Here is a 10,925-nt window from a genome sequence, read left to right as displayed (position 1 = left end):
CGCCGGGGCCAGGGATTGTCAACGTGGATTAGTTCTGGGAAACACAACAGCCAGCAGAGTGTCCCCAGAGAGGATGCTTATCCTGCCTGGCCACTGAGGGGGTGGGCTGTGCATTCCAACCGGCCAAGTGGCCTCAGGGGAGAGGTTAGAGAAAAGGGCAGTGGGAAGCTGGTGCTGGAGGTCTCTTAATCCCAGGGAATTTAGAGCCACCGCAAAGTGGGCTCCTAAATGAATAGGGATTTGCTTTTCCTCCTGGCTTCAACAGACTGCTTCTGCAGAGAGAGGGGCTTTAAATAGCAAAGGTGACTTGGCTTGATTTGGCCAAGCTTGCAATTGGACACATTCCACCTTTGGTTTCCAGGGCTCAGAAATAGCCTGCTGTGGGGATGGAGGTGAACTTGGAGAAAGGAGATGGTGGTCTTTTTAGGTGTCCCCGATAGAGGACATAAGATACCCCCAAATAAATGTGGAACATTTATTATGGGGACCATTGTGGGACATTTTATGGCTTAGTAGGCCTCAGAGTTGTCTTGCGTGATTCTCCTAGGTGGAGAAACTGAGTCCCATGGAAGAAAAAAAAGACCTGCTCAAGGTCACTCTTGAGCAAAGTAAGACAATGGCAGAGCCAGGGCTAAGACCTAGGTCTCCTTACCCTAAAGTTAGCTGATCCTTACTCCTTAGGCACACAGTTTCTGTACCAGTTACAACCAGCATAAACCAGTGCATTTTATTCAGTGCACATTTCCTGGGACTTTGCCACGTGCAGGTCTTCAGCGAGGCACAGGGAAGGGTGGGGCTGGGATGGAACAGAGATGACCCAGGTGCCACCCCTCTCCTCCAGCTACTGAGGCAGGAATGTTAGCAGCCTGAGAATACATGTTTTAGGGAGGGGGAGCTGAGGAAGGGGTATACATCTGGCCAGAGAGGGGAAGGGACTGGGGGCTGGGAGCTCAAAGCTGCTCCTGTTTTTTTTTTTTTCCTTTAAAAAATTTTTTTATTTGATACTTAAAAAAATATTTTTTTTCGAGAGACAGAGAGATAGAGCACGAGCGGGGAAGGGGCAGAGAGAGAGGGAGACACAGAATCTGAAGCAGGTTCCAGGCTCCGAGCTGTCAGTGCAGAGCCCGGCGAACAGTGCAGGGCTCGAACTCACGCACTGCGAGATCATGACCTGAGCCAAAGTCAGCCGAGATCATGACCTGAGCCGAAGCCAGCCACTTAACCGACTGAGCCACCCAGGCACCCCGCTGCTCCTGTTTTCTGTTTTCTCATTTTTACTGGTCTTATCTCCCATGCTAGCCCCAGAGAGGGATTAAGGCTCCCTCGTCAGCCACAGTGCACCATCAGGCCAGTTCTCTAAGGCAGCGGCTCCAATCCCAAACCCAGTAGGACCTCCCATTGACTCTCCTTCCACTGGCCCTCTGGTTGGTCCCAGCCTGGATGTTGCCTGACTCAGGTGAATCATCACGCACCTGGGTATGCCTGGGATTCTGGGCTCATGTGTCCTGCTCATGCTGCTAGAGTAGCCTTTCTGCAGCAAAGCATCTTCAGGAACCGAGCTTTGTGGAAACCTGACCTCGCTCCCAATTCTCTTCGGAGCTGTCCTGGGACAGGTGCAGCCAGAGAGGCTCCGGTGGCCCCAGGGGTCAGAGTTAGGGCGGGGGGAGCATACTTCAACTCCATTCCACTAGACAGTACAATCCACTAGCCAGAGGGTCCAAGGTTCTAACAGGCTGCTGGGGTAGGGAAGGGAAGAAGGAAGGGAGAGTGGTTTCCCCAATCTTGGGAGGTGTTTGAGCAGGGTCTTGAAACGCTGTTGCTTGCTTAGACATTGTAAAGGATGTTTAGGCATCAAACGGGCACCAAATTCCATACCAGGGCCTAAAATTGTGAGCGCTCCAGTGCCTTGTCTCTGCTTCCATGTCTGCGTCCCTTCTTGGGTGAGGAGCAGTCTGAGAGCATTTGTGGCTGCGAATAAGCGTGTGGGTCTGATTCCTGTTAGCCTCGTTAGCCCTCGGCACAGAGCCTGGCGCTTGCTGGTTCAGAAGTGCTTGCTGAGTGAATGAATGACTTGTGAGCTTCTGAGATCCCAGAATTACTCCAGGCCCAGGCCCAGCCTCTCCAGCAGAGGAACGTGGGGACTTGGTGTGGATAAAAGGCCCCCCTCTGGCCACCAGTCCCTGCAACCTCCCCCACTTCAAAGGACTTGTAGATAAGAAGGGCTTTCTGGGCTAAGTGAGATCTGGCCCTCCCTTGGCCTCCTCCCCACCCCACACCAAATGTGCACACAACAATCCAGCTTCCTTATCTGCCTAGACTCAGATTTGGCACCCTGGGGCTTGAAAGGCTGAGAGAGTAACTGATATTCCATCCAGATGTCCTTAAAGGCCTCCAGCTGTGGACCACAGGACATTGTTCCTTCCAAGGTGCCGGCCCCAACTTCCACCTGCATGAAGGTGTGAGGCCCTGCTTGGATGGGAATGAGAGAGGCTATTCTGGAAGGCAGAGGGTCCTATGAGAGTGACAGACTTGGCTAGAAGGATCCCAGAAGAGGAAAGAATACAAGAGGACACAGAAGGTGGAGGCTCTCACCTTTGAAGGGGGATTTCCCTAGACAAGACAGGGTCCTTAACTCACTTGACGAGTGGATGATGACTGGATGGTTGGAAGGATGGATAGCAGGAATGGATGGTGGTCCATTCAAGGATTTATTGACTGCTTCCTCAGATTCTGTGCAGTGAATCAGATCCAACCTCCATCCCTAAGATGCTCACAATACATAGGCGGTAACATCACAGTTATAATTCAACTTGGGCATGGACCTGGAAAGATGGAAGGGGTTGTGGCTACATGCCTAAGACAAGATTGAGCAGAGTTCTCAGTGAGGTTCAGGCATCACTCCTCTGGGGTCTGAGATACTCCGAGCATGTCATGGCCCACCTTGAGACCAAATTCAAAGTGATCGAATATCTTGGCTGGTGTTAAGTTTATGCCTTCTTAAATTGAATTTCAGTATGGTTAAGATATAGGACATAAAAGTTCATGAAAAACATGGAAAAAAATAAAAATTCAGAAAACTGTATCTCTTAATGTGGTCTGTGTGTGTGTGAATTGAAACCTTGGAAGGGGACTGACTCTCTATAGTCTTTTATTTAATATAATCCATGTGAGGATTATTACACACAGTACTCATGTAAGAAGACTTCGGTTCAGGGAGGTTAAGTAACTCATGAAAGGTCACACAGACAAAGCGGCTGGGATCTGGTGTCATAGCTCTGACTTGAAAGTCGGCAGATCTCTCTTATCTCACATGAATCTTAAGATTTATATCAGCAGAAGGACTCCTGGATACAACTCCTGGAACTCCAGACCCCATGGAAAAAGAGATTACAAGTCTCAAGTCTAAACAAAGACCTGGAAACAGTAGAGACTGGGATCAGTTCAGTGGAGACATAGTCACTGTTTAGCGCGAGGGAGGAAAGGAGCAGGGGACGAGACTAGGAAGATCAGGCCAGTTCTTGGGGCTTTGAACACCGTACCTAGAACTTCTCACACTCCCCAGTATTCGTTGGAGATGTTTATAAACCATTGAAATGCAAAAGAAGCTTGGAATGGGGGGTGTGAGATTTGAATTATGTGAATTGAGTTTCTGCTGTTTCTGTCAACAGAATTTCTGACAAGGATGTAAATTATCAGCTAACATTAATTGACTACTTTACTTTGTGCCAGGGGCTGTTCTAAGAACTTTGCATGAGTCAATTTATCCTCGCAACACCCCCGTGAGATGGGTACTGTTATGAACCCGCTTTACGTATGAGCAAGTGGAGGCAGGAGTTGTGTACCTCGGACAAACGACATGTCAGCTGGATCCCGGTTTTTACATTCATAATATGGAGAGCTGAGCTAGATAAAATAGGTCATGTGAACATGGCCAACACACAGTTGGTGTGTGAGAAATGTCTGTTGTTGAGTCTCAGTCTGATGTGAGTAAATACATGACAAGACCAATGTTTTCTGACTCCAGACTCTCTGGTTCCTCAGTCACCCCACCTCCCATCCCAAGGGCCGAGCACATAGTAGGTGAGCATTCAATGTCTGTGAAAGGGCTGATAAAATCTTTGTGAATTCCAGGGTCTGCTTTGGACTGGCTGCCTGCCTGCACCTCGCCCGTAGAAGGGAGGGGGGTGGGTTTTTTTTTGAGCTGGGAAGTTCCCTCCTGTAGACACCACTCTCCTGACTCATGGTGGCCTGATCTCAAAGGGGAGAGATTGCAGGGAGCCTCAGGGGAAGGGTGGCAGGGATCCCCTGACAAGGTGATGCTTCCCTTTATGCCGGTGTCAGCCCGTGGGCAGGGTGGATCTCCAGCTCTCTGGGCGGTGTGTGCAAGACTGTGTCGGCTTGCCTGAGAGCCACGTGTGGATGGGGAGCGCATGCGCCTCCCACCGCTGGGTGTATGTGCAGCCTGTGATTGTCTTAGTGTGAACAAATTGATCTTCGTGCCCAGTTCACTCCTGCGAGTGGATTATCTGGTCCTTCACTTGGCTACAGAAACTCATGTTCTGCAACGTCCGGCTGGGAAGTTCTGACGTGGGAGTCAGACAGGGAGTATCCTGCACTGTGCTCTTTGCAGAGAGGTCTGTCCTCTAGCACCCCTCCCTGCCAAGGATTTCTGCAGAACTGGTGACAGGGCCCTTAGGATAACGATATCTGGCCTTGCATGGGCCTTGGAGGGAGAAAAGGGGTGGATGAGGCCAGTGCTTGAAAGGTAATACTCCGGAGCAGAGAGGATAAAGAGAAAGGGTGCCGTTAGGCAGGGGAGCAAGCTAGTGGGGTTTCCCTGCATTCTGTCCCTCGCATGGCACCCAGTGGCATGGTGGTGCAGTGGGAGGTCACAGCGTCACACGCCCTTGGGGATTGCTGCAAGACCTGTAGATTTGCACGGAGTCCGGTAGGTGCAGAGCTGACCAGGGAGGGGTCCTATTGCACCGGAGCAGGGAGGTGGTATGGAGTTATTTTTAGTCATCCTGCTAGCTAAGATCACAGCACCTGGAATCAGCCAGCCAGGCTCTCAGCCCCTGTCCCCAGCGAGCCTGTGGAAGGACATATTCTAGGCCGCCTTGGGGTGGGAGGTCTTCTCCAGAAAGCCCAGCTCACCCTGACCTGTCAGACCTGGCAGTCCCTCCTCCCAGCCCTTCTTGGAACCTCCCAGCTGGAGTCTGTTTGCACAGCTGGGGTGAGGGTAGAGCATGGGTGGGGAGAGGCTGCCCTCTGGGTCCCGAGGCTCTGGCCAAATATCTTATGCCAACTGGAAGTAGCCCAGTGTGCTGAAAAGCGCCCTGCAGATCCATGAATGGGACACAGGGTTTTGGGGCTGTGACTTTCCAGCCACCTCATCCCCAGCAAGCCTCAGGGCTCTGTGGGTTTCCATCTCCTTACCCGTAGCTGGAGAAATAATATACATAGCAGTCTTGGGGGGACTAAAGCTGCCCCATGCACAGAAGCGGCCAGCCTAATGCCCGACACACAGTGGGGGCTGCAAAGGTCAGTTCCCTTCAGTTTCTTCTGTGCCTTTTCCTTGGTTTTGCACTCTGCAGAGCCATTCATTCATTCATTATTCTGATATCGATACACGGAGTGTCATTGGCAGCAGGCACCGTGGACGCCAGTGAATCAAGTGCACCCTGGCCCTCCAACAGTTTACGACCTCACAGCAGCGGGCACAGACAGACATAGACAATGCCACACAGAGAGTGGGAACAGGGACAGCTTCGGAGAAGGTGTATTCCCTGTGCCTAGCCTAAAGTTTCCTCAGCTGACATTCCTTGTTTTCTTTCTTTCTTCATTTCTTTTTTTTTTAATTTGAGAGAGAGAGAGAGAGTAAGAGCTGGGGAGAGGGGCAGAGGGAGAGAGAGAGACAATCCCAAGCAGGCTCCACACTCAGTGCAGAGCCTGACACAGGGCTCGATCCTCCCACCCTGGGATCATGACCTCAGCCGAAATCAAGAGTTGGACGTTCAACCAACTGAGCCACCAGGCGCCCCTCGGCTGACAGTCCTTAGTGGTCAGATGGCCTCCTGCTGCCTGAGCAGGGGGGAGATTTCGTTCGTCCTCCACGCACCTCCTCCTCCAGAATGCCATCCCGGCCTCCACGTGATCTCCCATAAGCCACTGTACTAAGCACTTTACCGTCCGGTCCTTGGAACGATGCCGGGAGATGGGTAACATTATCACCCCAGTTTACAGATAAGGCACTGGGACTTAGAGAAGTCAGTGAACAATGGCAGGATGTCATCTGAATTCAACTCTGTCTGAGTCCAGGGTTCAAGCCCTTCCCACAAAGCTAACTGCCTCTTCCTTAGGCCTTCCGTCTACCTTGGCTGCCCTCAGCCCCTCTGAGAGCAATTATCACCTGGGTCTTTATTATTTGTTTACTAAACCGGTGTCTCCACCGGCCTAGAAAAATGCCTCAGGAGTTCGACCGTATCTGATCCCCGTCCGTGAGCATGGTCTGGCACAGAATAGGCATCAGTGAATGTGTTGTGAAGGAACCAGTTCAGAGGCACAGCAAGCCTGTCTCCCCCACTTAATCGGGCAGTCTGTGTTTGGAACAGTTGCTCTTCTCTCTGGATTCTGCCCTGGCAGCGTGACGCCCACCCTGTTGGCCCAGGTCTCTCCCTTCCTCCTTTCCTCCTGGCCCCAGGTGCTCTGGAGCCAACAGGATGTGACAGCGCAGGATGTGTGGTGGCCACAAATGTCCAGCCAAGCTGGCCAACCCAGGAGGTGAGGCCATGAGCTCCTGACTCACGCTGAGGTGAGGACGAAGGCCAAGGGAGGGAGACATGCCTGATGAGAAGTCACACCTCATAAACCCAGTGAAACCCAGGAAAGCTTTGGAAAGGAGCTTAAGGAATTTAGGGTTGGGACCAAGCCCTCAGAGAATGGGTGCAAAAAGCAGGAGGCAGATCTGGCTGATTTGTCAGACATGGATCCATCTGTTGTTGGCATCTAAATGGTGGCTTCTCTTCCCTGTCAGAGCCCGGCTACCCGTGGCCCATTTGCTTGAGTCTCAGCGGGCCTTGAGGTCATGGGAGCCTGGGAAGGAGCTCACTCAGGGGAATGACTGACAGATTGTCAGGGGGGTCGACTTTGGGTGGGAGCTTGGTTCTCTGACAGACAAGATGCAGCTGAGACCCTGGCGTGGAGGGTGGGGGTGGGGACCAACCCCAGTGATGGATGCTCTGAGACCTTCTTGTCTGCCTCAGCTCCATCTCCCCTGCTCACCCTCCAACTTCGATCCCACCTCCTCGCCCTCCTCTTGGTCACTGGCCATGGTGCTGGGGGCAGAAGAGCCAGCAGATTCATCAGGCAGGGGCCATGTGAGGCAACTCAGCTCTGGCGCCCCTGTCACTCCAACATGAGATAGCGGCATCTGGAGTGGTGCCCAGGGGGTGATGCTAAAGAAGGAAGCCTCTGGGACCAGAGGATCTGGCCTCATGCTCTGGTGCCTCCACTCACCACTCTGCGACCTTGGGCGAGCCACTTGACTTCTCAGAGCTTCAGTGTCCTCCTCCGTAAAATGGGGATAATAGAATCCCCCACGCCTAACTCATAGGTGGCCGAGAGGATCGAAGGGAAAGAGGGCTTCAGGTTGCTGTCGATGGACATTACCATCATTGCTAACCACACAGCAGGCTGGTGGCAGAATCCAGCTCCAACCCAGGTCTCCTGACTCCCAGATGTGTGTTCTCACTCCGTCCTATCCCCTCATATTGACCAAGCCTAGGTTTTAGCCTGGTCTGGAGGCTGAGGGATAGATTTGATGACCTCAAGTCTATCAGCCCCCCTGGGTCTGCCCGATTCAGCTCCAGGGACTGGGAGCACGTAAGACTTGAGCCATTGCCATGTTTAACTAATTCAGTGAGTGATCAGTGAACGTGGCCGACTAAACTGTACGTACCAGTGGATCCTTTAACAGATCGCTACAGGCTCAGTGTGAAGGGCGTATGAGGGAGAGCATGCATACAGAAGCTCCAGCCCTTGAGGAATGTGCAAACTCTTTGGGGGAGGCACACCAGTATGAGAGATATTAACTAAAAATATAGGGCAGGGCATCCAAGATACCAGGTCTGGTCTGTTCCTAATAGTGCCTCCAGGGCCTAATGCACATTGTCAGCGTTCCATAAATACCCGTCAAATGAAGGAATAAAGAGCTGAATGGATGGCACAGTCCCTGTATGTTACCCGTATGCTCCTCAAGATTTCTGTGTTCCCAGAAGGTTGGGAGAGAGTGTGGTCTAAGCGCTGACTGCTCAGCTGTCCCACAGTTGTTTGTCACGCTTTTCTGTCCCCGCTCGTGAGAGAGCTAACTCCCCCATGCCGTGCAAACCCGCAGTCCCACACATAAAACTTTGCCCTCTCCTTTTTCCATAAAAATGTAATTGCCCTGGGAATTTTGCCATGTTTTGTCACTTTACCGACGAGTTGAGGGTGTCTCAGGGGAGGATTACCAGGTTTGCCAACTTTTACAGGTCACCCCATAGAACTAACTCCCCACCGTCCAATCTCTGAGCTCCTGACCTGTGCCCCTCCCCAGCCTTGTGGAAAATGTGACCTAGAGGCTACCCCCCACCCCCACCGCCCCTTCCTGCCCCGAATCCATGGCTTTTCTTGCAGGAAGAGGCTGCCAGCCTGCTTTCCCCTCTCCCAGAGAATTCCAAGTAATACAATATTCTCTATTTTCTTCCTTCCACATTAATCTCCCCAGGCCCCATGAGTTCCCAGACAAGGTCCCAGAGGGGAGTGAGTCAGGTTCAGACTCTGGGTAGAGAAGCCCCTTATAACACTGAGTACCATTTAGATTGCTTAGAGGTGCTGAGCTCCCTGTCACAGGAAGTGTGCTAGCAGAGTGAGGTCACAAAAGCTCCCTGGGGGTACAGATGTGAATTCTCGGGTATTTATTCAGTGTGGAGGTTGGAAAAGGTATGAAGCCAGAAAGCAAGAGACCTGGGTTTTCAGCCCCAGCTCTCTTACTGACTCTCAGTGTGAGCCTGGTCAGGTCCCCGCCTGGCTCTGTGCCTCAGTTTCTCTGCCTGCACAATGGGTGTGGATCCAAGGACAGGGAGGTCAGACTGAGTGCTCTGTTAGGATGCCACTGTGATTTTCTGGTGTCTCAAGAGTGGAAGGTGATTTGTTTTTCCTGCAATAGGAACTGAGTGTCAAATTTGTGGGAGTTCAGAATGACTGGATCTTCTTATCTCTCTGGCTCCAGGCCCAGTTGGGGCTCTGTCTGGCTGCAGCGGAGAGGGAAGGGGCGCCCCAGACTCCCCTCTGGCCTGCGGAAAAAGGGAAGCAGGCTCTTGGCATCCTGCATGTGGCGGCAGCCCTGGTGTCCCCCCTGGTGTCCCCAGCCTGAAGACATGGGATGGCAGCAGTGCTGAGCAGTGTGGCCTCTACATGGGGTGGGGGGTGGGGAGCGTGCTTCTGCGTCTCCGTGCTGCCGGATGTCAGGGAGGACAACTCTGCTCTTGGGGTGGGACAGGGGACGGAGCCCACTCCTGTCTGTCTTCTGCTTGCTGGGCAGACTCCAGGGGAGGAGCCGGGAAAGCGTGGCTCTCTCTGACCCTCATTGAGATTTGTCCAGATATTCCATAAATTTTCCCACCTAAGGTCTCCAGAGATCCCTTTAATTATTAGCAAACATATTTTGAGCAACCACCACACTCCAGGTTTTGTGCTGGGCACGGAGATGCTGCAGTGAATAGGGAAGAAATCGCCTTCGGCTCTGGCCCTACAGCATACCTGCTGTTGACCCCTGCCAGCTTCTAGGGCCACGGCCAGCTTGGAGGACACGTTCATTACCAGCAAGCCGGAGGGCTGCAGCGTGGCCTGGTGGGTTAGGTCATCAATCACGTTGAGCAGAAGGGATTCCACCTTGAGGCCATGAAGTTCTTAGAGGAACCTGAAGTAGCCCTACATTAGCCTGTAAGACCGTCTGCTATGCCTAGGGCTAGAGACAGACCGGAACTCAGGGCCGGTTGTGGCTACGGTCTGGGAAGGGCTGAATGTAGTGAGACCGGGTCTGTGATGCCTGGGGAGAGCAATCCAGTGGGATCTAAGCTGGGCACCCATCAAGGAGACTTCTGCATTCGTGTTGGAAGAACATCGTTCATAGTAGTGACTCAGTAAATAGTGCTGACAAAGGAATCAGCCTACATCTTAAGCCCGAAGAACTGGTGACTACAAGCTTTGTGCTTTTCACCAAAACTATGAATAATGGGACAAAGCAGCAGTCCCCTGTGGTACCACCTGATGTGTCCCTTGGCATAGCTCTCCGTTCCACAGATGCAAGATTGAAGCAATAGGATCAATCTTTGTTTTCTAATATCTATTTGCCAATAAGGCCTTTGGAGACTGAGAGAAAGAAAGAAAAGAAAGAAAGAAAGAAAGAAAGAAAGAAAGAAAGAAAGAAAGAAAAGGAGGAAGAGAGGAGTAAGGAAGGAAGGAAGGAAGAAAGGGAGGGAGGAAGGGAGGAGTGGGAGAGGGAGGAGGAAGGGAGGAAAAAAAGAGAAAGGATGGAAGAAGGACAGAGAAAGAGAAAGGAAAAGGAGGAAAAGGGGGTCCTATCTGCCATCCAAGTTCCAGCTATGTCGCCACTTTCCAGGAAAGCCTTCCCAGACAGGCTAGGTTAGAGCCCTCCCTGTGGTCCCTGCTGTCACACCTCTTCTCACATTGGACTCTGAGTGTCTGCTCTCCCCACTTCCCTCCCCCCCCAGGCCACCCTCAGACTGTAAGCTGTCTGGGTGGGGACTGGGAAGGGACAGTGCAGTAAAGTGGGGCAAGGGAAGTGAACTCGTGGTGAATGTTCGAGATCCTTAGCCCTGCATGCCAGGTCTTTTACCATCTGGGTTCCTCTCTTCCTCTCCCCC

General features: G+C 52.2%; 1 pseudogene; it reads left to right on the top strand.

Moving 5' to 3' along the window:
• The first annotated feature begins 9,096 nt into the window (after positions 1–9,096).
• On the top strand, positions 9,097–10,273 carry LOC109266616 (nucleoside diphosphate kinase B-like; annotated as a pseudogene).
• Positions 10,274–10,925: the final 652 nt, after the last annotated feature.

Source organism: Panthera pardus, unplaced genomic scaffold (assembly GCF_024362965.1).
Source record: "Panthera pardus isolate Hobbes unplaced genomic scaffold, ASM2436296v1 HiC_scaffold_11, whole genome shotgun sequence".
Classification (NCBI taxonomy): Eukaryota; Metazoa; Chordata; class Mammalia; order Carnivora; family Felidae; genus Panthera; species Panthera pardus.
Note: the sequence above shows the minus strand (reverse complement) of the source record. Positions and strands in the feature narration are given on the sequence as shown.